Genomic DNA, 10,889 nt, shown 5'->3' with positions numbered 1-10,889 from the left:
TTGGAGAGAACAATCATGGGAGAAAGAAGGGCTGCTTATGCACAGGGAGACAGCTCTTGGGGCAGGAGTGTATGGAGGGATGGACATTGGGAAGAGGTAACTATGGGGAGGAAGTCGGGGGGAGCTTTTGCATTGTGGTAATCTGTGGTCAGTGACATGAGACAAAGTATATGTGAACTGCCGTATGGAAAGTAAATTTGCTCTGTAAATCTTCATCCAAATCACAATAAAAAAATACATTAAATAAGTATTAATATTTAATAGTGTAAATTGCTAATAAAATGAACCAAACTCACTGCTGTCAAGTAGGATTTGACTCACAGAGACCCCTCCTTGGGTTTCTGAGGTGCTATCACTATGGAAGTAGATTGTCCTACCTTCCTTCCTAGGAGTGGCTGGTAGGTTTGAACCACTGTCAGTGTCAGCTGTCAAACACCTTAGGCACTGTGCCACCAGAGCTCCCAAATCCCTAATAGTTAATGTCATAGATGTTGATAGTTAATATTATAGACAAGAGCTACTGATTTCCTTTCTTCCTTCAATTCTTTCTCTCGTGCTTCCATAAGGAAATATGTTGGTGTCTCTGTTTTAATCCCTATATCATTGGCTCATATAGAAGGTGAGGGACTATATGTTTTGGCCACATAGAGGATATACTTCCAACTCGTAGATAAATAAATATGTCTACGCTTAACTCACAAAACAGATTTCTCCTCTATGAATCCACTGTGGTATTTGTTGCTTCAGAGTCTGTTAGCAGTGATGAAACTTGGTAAGATAATGGTAAGTAATGGCAGAGAAGTGGCAGGACAACCTTGCCTATGATTTATACATTTCAAACACGCAGTGTCTGTCTGATGTACTGGGACATTTTATCTAAACTAGAAGGAGCAGAATACAAGTACAAGCTTATTATCAATCTCTTTTTCAGTCCCTTTGAAATCTTTTGTGAAATCTCTCCTATCTGAAGAGCCCAGGCATCAATGAAAGGTCTACATATGGTAGGGGATTAGGTCAAACAAATGCCTATAGAAATTCACTACCCATCTTTGTCTTTTACTTTCTCCTAAGAGGGCAAATCTTACCATCTTCAGTAAATGACCTACAGAGAGTTCGAAAAGGCTAGGACCTTCAGATTATATATAGATTCCTGACATTACACCTCAATCGGGAAAGTATTTGAGGTAATGTTGCAAGTAAGGATAAATACATAGCAAGTTGATGAACTATCTTCTGTTTAGGCTTAAAATAAACAAATCCCTTTTTATGTATTGGTTATACCTACATATGTGCAGATTCATGATTATTGATGAAAGAAACTATGTTAGAATTCATAAGTAAATTTGACTCATAGACCTCTTTTAGTTTTATCAGAACTAAGTTCCTAAGTCCCTCAAGGAGACAGGTTGTCCAAAGCCAAAGGTCATCTACTTTTTTTTTCACAAACCTCTCCCTAGCTTCTTCCCTTAGCCACCTGCCTAGGTACATTATCTCCTTGAGAAATAGGTCTCATAGGTCCAGGTAACAGGAAGGCACAGGAGGATAGGAGAACTTTGGTGGTTCAATGATGGAATTTTTACCTTCCATGCTAGAGAGCTCTGGGAGCTCTGGTGGCATAGTGCCTAAGGCACTTGACTGCTAACCAGAAGGCTGGCAGTTCAAACCCACCAGCCACTCCTCAGAAGGAAGATGGGGCAATCTACTTTCGTAGTGATACCACTTCGGAAACCCAAGGAGGGGTCGCTATGAGTCGGGGCCGACTCGACGGCACATAACAACAACAGCAGCAGCATGCTGGGGACCTGGGTTCAATTCCCAGCTGAGGCACCACATCTGTGAATGGTGGTTTCCATGTTGCTATGATGCTCTACAGGTTCCAATGGAACTTCCAGACTGAAATAAATAGGATGAAAGGTTTAGAGGTCTACTCCTTGGATCTCAATATTCTGATCCACATCCAGTCACGAGGATAATGTAGGAATGGGCAGCATTTTGTTTCTTTGTGCATGGAATCACCATGAGTAAGTAGAGGACTTGATGGCAGCTGAAAACAACAAACTCTCTAGATTCTTCCCTCAACCACCCACCCGCATATTCCATCTTTTTGAGCAATGGGACAGACAGTTAGGTTCACAGGTAACAAGAGGGAATGAACCAAGCACAGGGCTGATGGTTCCTCAGAAGAAGATAGTTTTATCATTTATTAGTTGTGTGCTTCATGAATGAACTTTAGCTCCGTTTACTCACCAGTCAAATGCAGGTATTAATATTGCCTCCCTCCATCTCACAATGTTGCTTTGAGGATGCTAATATTGTATATAGAAGCAAGTGTACCTGCAAAGTGCTGAATAGTTACTGTTCTGACTCCACTTATTTCCTAGCATTGGAGCTAAGTGTCTGGTGGTAGACCACTTGAGTTTAAATCCAGGCTCTCACCTTTCGCAAATTCTTGCTTCAGTTTCCTCATCTGCAAAGTACAGCAAATAATAGCATCAACTCGCAAAACTATTATGAAGCATGAAATGAAATGAGTACTTGTGCAGCACTTAAACAGTACCTAGAACCTAGACAGCACTCTGTAAACATACAATATAATTCGACAAGCATTTTTTATGTGCTCATCTCTCAAGTATGTGTGAGTTTTGAGGTTGTCAAAGAATGGATAAGCTCTAGTTCTTACTTTTGAAGGTCTCACAGACTGATGAAGGGTAGACACTCATGAAAAAATTTCTCTGATGAACATAAAATGCAGTATAGTGCAAGGAACAAATTCATTCATTATTCTTCTCCTCAGCCTTGTCCTTACTCTGTTTCTCTGTTCTCCTTATAACTTTCCCTGATAACCTCATCAATTTTGATGGCTTAATTATCACTGTGCACCAAAAAATCCATAGGTTAGCACTCTGGGATACTCCCATGTGGCTTACTTCCTTACCCTACCTCTGAACTTGTACCACTGTCAACTACCCCTCAACCTAATCATTGGCTAAACCAAAACAATGCTATCAGGGAAGTATTGTGCCCTAATTCTCAAGCCCCATCTACTGCATGCATTGCAACTATTTCTGGAATCTCCTAAGCATCTCCACACCTCCAGTCCTAATCTCCCTACCCACCACCCACTCCCCAGTTAGCCACCTGAGGTTGTCTTCTAAAGTTTGTGTTATTCACACCACTTCCTATAGGAATATCTTCAGTGCCTTCCCATTAATAGCATATTCTTAGGACTACAGTACTCACCCTAAGTCTCAGGCTCCTTTCTATCCTCACTCATACTTCCCACATCTCAACACAAACGAAACTAAGTATAAGTTTTCAGAACACTCATGCATCTTCCAGTTCTCTTCCCTTTTGTTCTTGTTGATCCTGCTGCCTCTAATGTCCTATCCACCATCTAGCCATCAATTTCTCTTCTTACTCACATTCAGTGCTCGGCTTTCATGTCCCTGACTCCATACCATTTTCCCTGATTAGGAAATCCCTCAGAATTCATTATTCTCTCACCTGGATTTACCTACAACGTGTTCGTTGAACCACATACAGTAATAGCTTTTGGTAGCTAAAAAATGGTAAAACTAAAAGCAATTTCAAATGGCTCAATCTATAACTTACTACATCACTTTTGTACCATTTATTGTTTTATCAGACTTGCTTGAGTGTATTGGTCTCATACCCACTCTTTTTTATCTTTGCATGCTCAATACCCAGCAGAGTGCCAGACAAAAAGTAGATGGTCAAGAAATGTTTGTAGAAGTCAAGGTAATTGCTATATATGAACCTTGATACTTTGTTGAACTCCCTTAAACCAAGGTTCCAACCTTCCATTTTCTGGAGTCTGTAAAAGGTAAAACTAGACTTCCAGGACTGTAGTCCCAAGCCACAACTATAGCTATAAGATAACATTTCCTTTCCCCATCTCCATCAGGACCAATTCTATATACCTACCAACTGATGGCCTAACCTAGAGAGAAAGAAATATACCTCCAGAGTGGTCTTTCCTTTAGAGGGCAAATACATCAGTTGTAAGGATACCATTTAGAGCATTCAATTCATTCATTCACTCATGGGGATGTTCTTGGCACTGAGACATAGCAGTAAGTAAGACAATTGAAAGTAATTGAAATTGTCAAAGACTTCACATTGCTTGGTTCTACAATCGACACCAATGGAAGCAGAAGTCAGAACATCAGACAATGTATAGCACTGGGCAAATCAGCTGCAAAGGACCTCTTTCAAGTGCTGAAGAGCAAAGATATCTCCTTGAGGACTAAGGTGTGCCTGACACAAGCCATGGTATTTTCAATCGCCTCATATGATTGTGAGAGCTGGACAATGAATACGGAAGACTGAAGAAGAATTGATGCTTTTGATCTGTGGTGTTGGCAAAGAATGCTGAAAGTACCGTGGACTGCTAAAAAAAAAAACTAACAAGTCTCTCCTGGAGGAGGTGCAGCCAGAATGCTTCTTGGAGGTGAGAATGGTCAGACTTCGTCTCACCTACTTTGGCCATGTTGTCAGAAAAGACCATTCCCTGGAGAAGGATGTCATGCTTGGTAAGGTGGAGGTTCAACAAAAGAGAGGAAGGCCCTCAATGAGAAGGATTGACACTGTGGCTGTGGCGATGGACTCAAGTATAGCAAGAATAATGGAGCTGGCTCAGGACCAGGCAGTGTTTCGTTCTGCTGTGCATAGGGTCAAGATGAGTTGGAGATGACTCAACAGCACCTAACAACAACACAACAAGGCAATTAAATCAAAACCAAACTTACTGCCATTGAGTTGATTTGACTCATAATGACCCCCTCCTTGGGTTTCTGAGGTGATATCTCTACGGAAGTAGATTTCCCAATCTTTCTTCCAAGAAGTGGCTCGTGGGTTTGAACCACCAGCCTTCTGGTTAGCAGTCAAATGCCTTAGGCACTACACCACCAGATCTCCCGACAAGGCAATTAGAGGTTAGAAATTCATAATGTCTTTGTTATATAACCTGGTCTTCAAACTTATTTGTCCTCAAGAAAAGAATCTCTTAGAAGAATTTTTAACATTAAAAAAAAAAGTCATATATTTTAAGTCATCTAAAAACTTTATCATAATTTAAAATCATTGCAAAGGATATAATTTTCTGTACATATTAAATTTTATCACTTGTAATATAGTTACTATATCACTTTTTAACTATATCTAATAAAATTTGAATATTATAAAAATCTGATACCCACAAGGAACTATTTTTTTTAATGAAAAAGTTTATATTTTAAATTTGAAAATATTTCTTTTTTTCTCCTTGAACTCACATTCCCATTATATTTTCCCCTTGGATTTTATACATGTATCTGAAACCAAAGGAACTCTGGTGGTGCAGTTCCTAAGGCATTTGACTGCTAACCAGACGGTTGATGGTTCAAACCCACCAGCCACACCATGGAATGAAGACAGGGCAATCTACTTTCTTAAAGATTTACTGCCTGAGAAACCCAATGGGTGTTGCTATGAGTTGGAATCTACTCAATGATAATGTTTTTTGTTTGTTTGTGTGTTTTTTAATGAAACCATAACAACGGAACTGTGTATTTAGCTCAGTTTGTGGAAAATATCCACAATGTATATGATTGACAAAGCAATAACTCAAATATCACTTTCAGAAAATGCCTGCCTTTGTTTTTCAGTTCAAATAAACATGTTTTCAGTATAGTAATTTTCTTTTTATATATTGTCTCTCTGGCCTTGGGTTTATAAATCTGCTAGAAATGATTGGCTGGGCCACAATATCATAAGCAGTTAGTGGGTTACTAGGCAAACTGAGTGACTTGTGGTCTGTGGAGGGGATTGGTCAGCTCATGGTCTGGCTGGGAGTAATATGTAAGGGCCAACCCCACAGAGGTTGAGGGGAACTCCACTATCATCAAGGAGAGTTGAGAGCAGGACACTTCTTTGGAACCACAGTTTCTGTACTGAGAACCTCCTAGATTCAGGAGAGAGAGGCTACCAGAGAGGGAACAGCCGAAGAGAGCTGCAATACAGGTGAAGAGCCGTAACAATGCAGACAGTGTGAGATGCCACCAGACAGCTGCAGCAGTAGGAGGAGTGGGAGCCATGAGACCAGCAGACTGCTGCAGTAGACTTGCTGGCCCACAAAGAAAGAACTGAGCACCTTTAGGCAGGAGGCTTGCTGCAGAGCAGGATGCCTCTGGGCACTTGTCCGTGGAGCCAAAGGAGCTGTAACACTTGCTGAGCAGGGAAGAGGTCTAGGGTGCCATTGGCTGATGGTGGCTGAAAGAAGGGCTGTCAGTTGGCATGGCCTAGAGAAGGGCTATGGCCTGAGGTAATCCAAAGAAGGGCCTGCCTGTGGTCCCAAGAAGGAAGAAGCTGAGAGCTGTCTTGGTTGGAAGCTGTCCTGATTTATGAGGTTGATCTATCTCCTGAGTTGCATGCAGTTATTTCCAAGACGATCTTAATCCCAAGTTGTAGCCTATTATTTCCCTTATAAGCCACATAACAATGAGCATGGTCTGTGAGTTCTATGTGGCCACTGGAACCCAGCAGAGAAGTAGAGAGTGCTGTCAGCTGGTTTCAGAAATGGTGAAAATGTCGAAGACTGGAGGTATGCCTGAACTTCACCTCATAGAGCCAGCTTTGTGCTGATCCTGATCCTCCTCCTTCTTCCTGAATGTAAAAGGACCCTGATGGTAGGTTACAGTGTTATTATGCATTACAAGAAATATAAAAACACTGAGAAACAAGTTACAAAATGAATTATGTAAAGGAGACTATGAAAGCAGACAAGACTTAAACGATAAAGATCTAATAGTAATAATGAATACATTTTCATAAATTATAAAAGCAAGGAAAACCAAAATTACTTTACAATAAAGGAATAAAAGGTACAGTTTAAATAATAGTATTTAGGAAATAATGAGGATGTCATTCTTCTAATAAATATTTGTATGTCTTTCAAGTTAAAAGACAAAGTAAAGGAAGAATACAGCAACTATATGATCTAATTAACAGGAGCTCCGGTAGTATAGTGCCTAAAGCACTTGACTGCCAACCAGAAGTGCCAGCCACTCCTCGGAAGGAAGTTTGGGCAATCTACTTCCATAGTGATACCGCCTAGGAAACCCAAGGAGGGGTTGCTATGAGTCAGGTCCGACTGGACTCGAGGGCACATAACAACAACAACATAATCAAATTATATCTTCTCTATTAGAGAAACACTTTAGATGTAAAGACATAGGTAGGTTGCAAGTAGAAGAATAGAAAACTATATACTATGCAAATAGTATCCAAAACAGAGCTGGAGTGTCTATACTAATATAAAAGAAAATAAACATTAAAACAAAATTTGCTACAAGAGACTCCAAAAAAGAAATTCTATAATGATATAGACCATCTTGGAGAGAACAAGCAAGAGAGAAAGAAAGGCTGCTCAGGCACAGGGAGACAGCTCAGGGGGTAGGAGTGCATGGAGGGATGGACACAGGGAAGCGGTAGTTGTCGGGAGGAAGTGGGAGAGGAGATGTTGCATTGTGCTAAATTGTGGTCAATGTCATGAGACAAAGTGTATGTGATCTGCTGTATGGAAAGTGTATTTGCTCTGTAAATTTTCACCCAAATCACAATAAAGTAAAATAAAAGTATGTTCTGTGACCATAATGGAATGGAGTTAAAAATCACCAATAGAAGGAAAGTTGAGACATTTATAAATATAAGGAAATTAAACTACACTCTCTTAAATAACAAATAAGTCAAAGATGAAATTACAAGGCAAGAGACTTCTGGTAAGATGGAAGAATAGACAGACAAGAGACACAGACCCTCTTCAATGAAGAAAAGAAAAACCAATTGACAGAGATGCAGAATATAATCCTGGAGCCCTGAGCTTTGAAAGGAACTATGCAGAAGTGGATTAGGCACCAACTAGTGGAAAAACCTGAAAGAAAACAGTGAGTACAGAGATGATCAGAGCTGTGGATTGTCAGCTACTCTGATGGGAACAATAGCCTGAATATTTCCAAGTGGTGTTGGAACCTAAGAATTGACCTAAAGATCAACCCTGGTCACCAAAGGCTGGCAGGGACAACTGCGCTGGTGCCTATGACTAGGAAGGGAAACAGCAATGAGGGAGACAACCTGAGCTGTTGACTTTCCGCTGTCTGAAGGGTGCAGTGATTTTGATTTTTTACACATGGCAGCCATTTTGGATATTTAAAGTGACCAAGGGCACAGCCATTTTGAATCTTTACAAGTGGCAATCATTTTGGACTTTAATGTGATAATATTCTCATTAGCATTTCGGGGACCTAAGAATAGGCTCTGTTTGCCAAGGTTGGCAGGGACATTCCAGAGGCTGAGAATAGGAAAGGAAACAGGTGGTGAGTGTATAAATGTTGTCAACTAGTGAATAGAGGAGCACAGTACCCTGCTTGTGTAGATAACATAGAAACAAAACAAAGAAAATTAAAATCGTGGGCAAGTCATTCCAACATACAACCACCAATTGAAAACAAACACAAAAATTTCACAATGCCTCAGACACAACAGAGCATCACAGTCCACACAAAGAAGCAAGGTGAAGCAGGAGAAACAGGGGACAAGGATACAGACTCAAAACACATCCCAGAGGAAGATGTAGCATTGGAACTCCCTGATAAGGAATTCAAAAGAATTATAATTAGGTATCTTCAATGAATTAAGAGAGAGATCAAGGAAAACACAGGGAAAACCCTAGAACAATTTCAAAGACAATATAAGATAAAATGACAAAATAAATGAAAAATTAGAAATAATACAAAATCTACAGGCAGAAATCCAGAAGATTAATACTAAATTGTCAGAAATAGATAAGACATTGAATGGGCAAAGGAGCAGAATTGAATCAATAGAAGACAGAATTAGGGAGATTGAAGGCAAAAGCTGAACACTTCTTTGGAAAGGGATAAATCAGAAAAAAGATCAAAACAAAATGAAGAAAGCCTAAGGTTCATGTGGAATACCATCAAAAGGAATAACCTACGTGTAAACAGAATTTCAGAACAGGAAGAAAAATAAAACCACAGAAAAATTGTTGAAGATTTGTTGGAAGAGAATTTTCCTGGTATGATGAAAGATGAGAATACATCCATTCAGGAAGTCCAATGAACCCCAAACAGGATAGAACCCGAAAGAAAATCACTCAGACATATCATCAAACTCACCAAAACCAAAGACAAAGAAAGAATCATGAGAGCAGCACAGGAAAAACGAAAAGTTACAAGGGGCAACCAATAAGACTAGGCTCGGATTTCTTGACAGAAATCATCCAGGCAAGAAGACAATGGGATGGTATATATAAAACCCTGAAAGAGAAAAATTTCCAACCAAGAATTATGTACCCAGCAAAATTGTCCCTCAAATATGATGCTGAAATTAGGACATTTCCAGATAAGCAGAAATTAAGGGATTTGTTAAAACCAGACCAACCTTACAAGAGATGCTAAAGGGAGCCCTTTGGACAGAAGCAAAAACAGCCAACAACAACTGACCAGTAACACACATGATGATATAACCTAGAAACCAACCCAGCTATGGAAGTATCCAAAGTAAATAACCCTACAAGATCGTAAACAGGGAACCAGAGACATCAATTGACAAATGAGGACAACTACAAACCAAATAGAGAGAAAAAAATGGGTCATTACAGAACTTCTAGGGGGTAGGGAAGTCAAGACAATTACAAGATAGAATGGACTGTTCTAAACTTGGGAAGAAAACTAGAAACCACAGGGTAAACTGAAAGAAAAATGATAAACCTTCACATCGAAAAGAGGACCAGCATAAATCCTCAGCAAACACTAAAACAATAGCAATGAAAGAAGTGATAACACAATTCATAAGCAATATGACCTCAGCATAGAAAATTATATGGAACAAAGAAATCAACACCACGAAAAAGCATGTAACAAAAATGACAGCAACAAATTCATATTTGCTGATAATTACATATCTGGCAAAGCACTTATCTCTAATATTTATAGTGGAAGAGTGGATGACCAAACTATGGTACAAACACACAATGGAATGCTATGCAGCACTAAAGAATAATGTAGAGTCTGCAAAACATCACATAATATGGATGAACCTGGAAGACATTATGCTGAGTGACATAAGTCAATCACAGAAAGACAAACATAGTATTAGTTCGTTGTTGTGGAGTTCGTTGTTGTGGAGGAAAAGTTTACGTATGGAGGGAAACTTTCTTTGTTGGTTGCCAGGGGTAGGAGGGGAGGGGAAGGAACACTGCAAAAGAAAAAAAAAAAAAAAAGCATTGACCCATATCACTTTAGTTTTGTGTATTTCACTATACATAAATTGTATTTCAATAAAATGCATTTAAAAAAGAAATTACAAGGGAAATAATAAAATAATTTCACATGAAGGAAAACAAAAATACCAAAATTTATGAGGTGCAGCTAGAGCAGTGATCAGAGAATTTATAGCTTTAATACATATATTCAAAAGAAGAATATGAAGAAACCTCTCAAATCAATAACTAACTTCCATCTTAAGAAACTAGAAAAGAACAAATTAAGCCCAAATCAAGCAGAAAGAGGGAAATACTATAGATGAGAGAGGAGGAAAATGAAACAGAGAACAGGAAAACAGTGTTGTCATTGTTGTTAGGCACTGTTGGGTCAATTCTGACTCACAGGGACCCCTATGTACAACAGAACGAAACATTGCCTGGTCCTCTGCCAGCCTCACAATCCTTACTATGCTTGAGCTCATCATTGCAGTCACTATGTCAATCCATCTTGTTGATGGTCTTCCCCTTTTTCTCTGACCCTCTACTTTACCAAGTGTGTTAGACTGGGTTCTCTAGAGAAACAAAAACCAGCAAAGCTTATATATAT

This window comes from Orycteropus afer, unplaced genomic scaffold (genome assembly GCF_000298275.1).
Source record: "Orycteropus afer afer isolate SDZICR_OR568_19922 unplaced genomic scaffold, OryAfe1.0 scaffold00262, whole genome shotgun sequence".
Classification (NCBI taxonomy): domain Eukaryota; kingdom Metazoa; phylum Chordata; class Mammalia; order Tubulidentata; family Orycteropodidae; genus Orycteropus; species Orycteropus afer.
Note: the sequence above shows the minus strand (reverse complement) of the source record.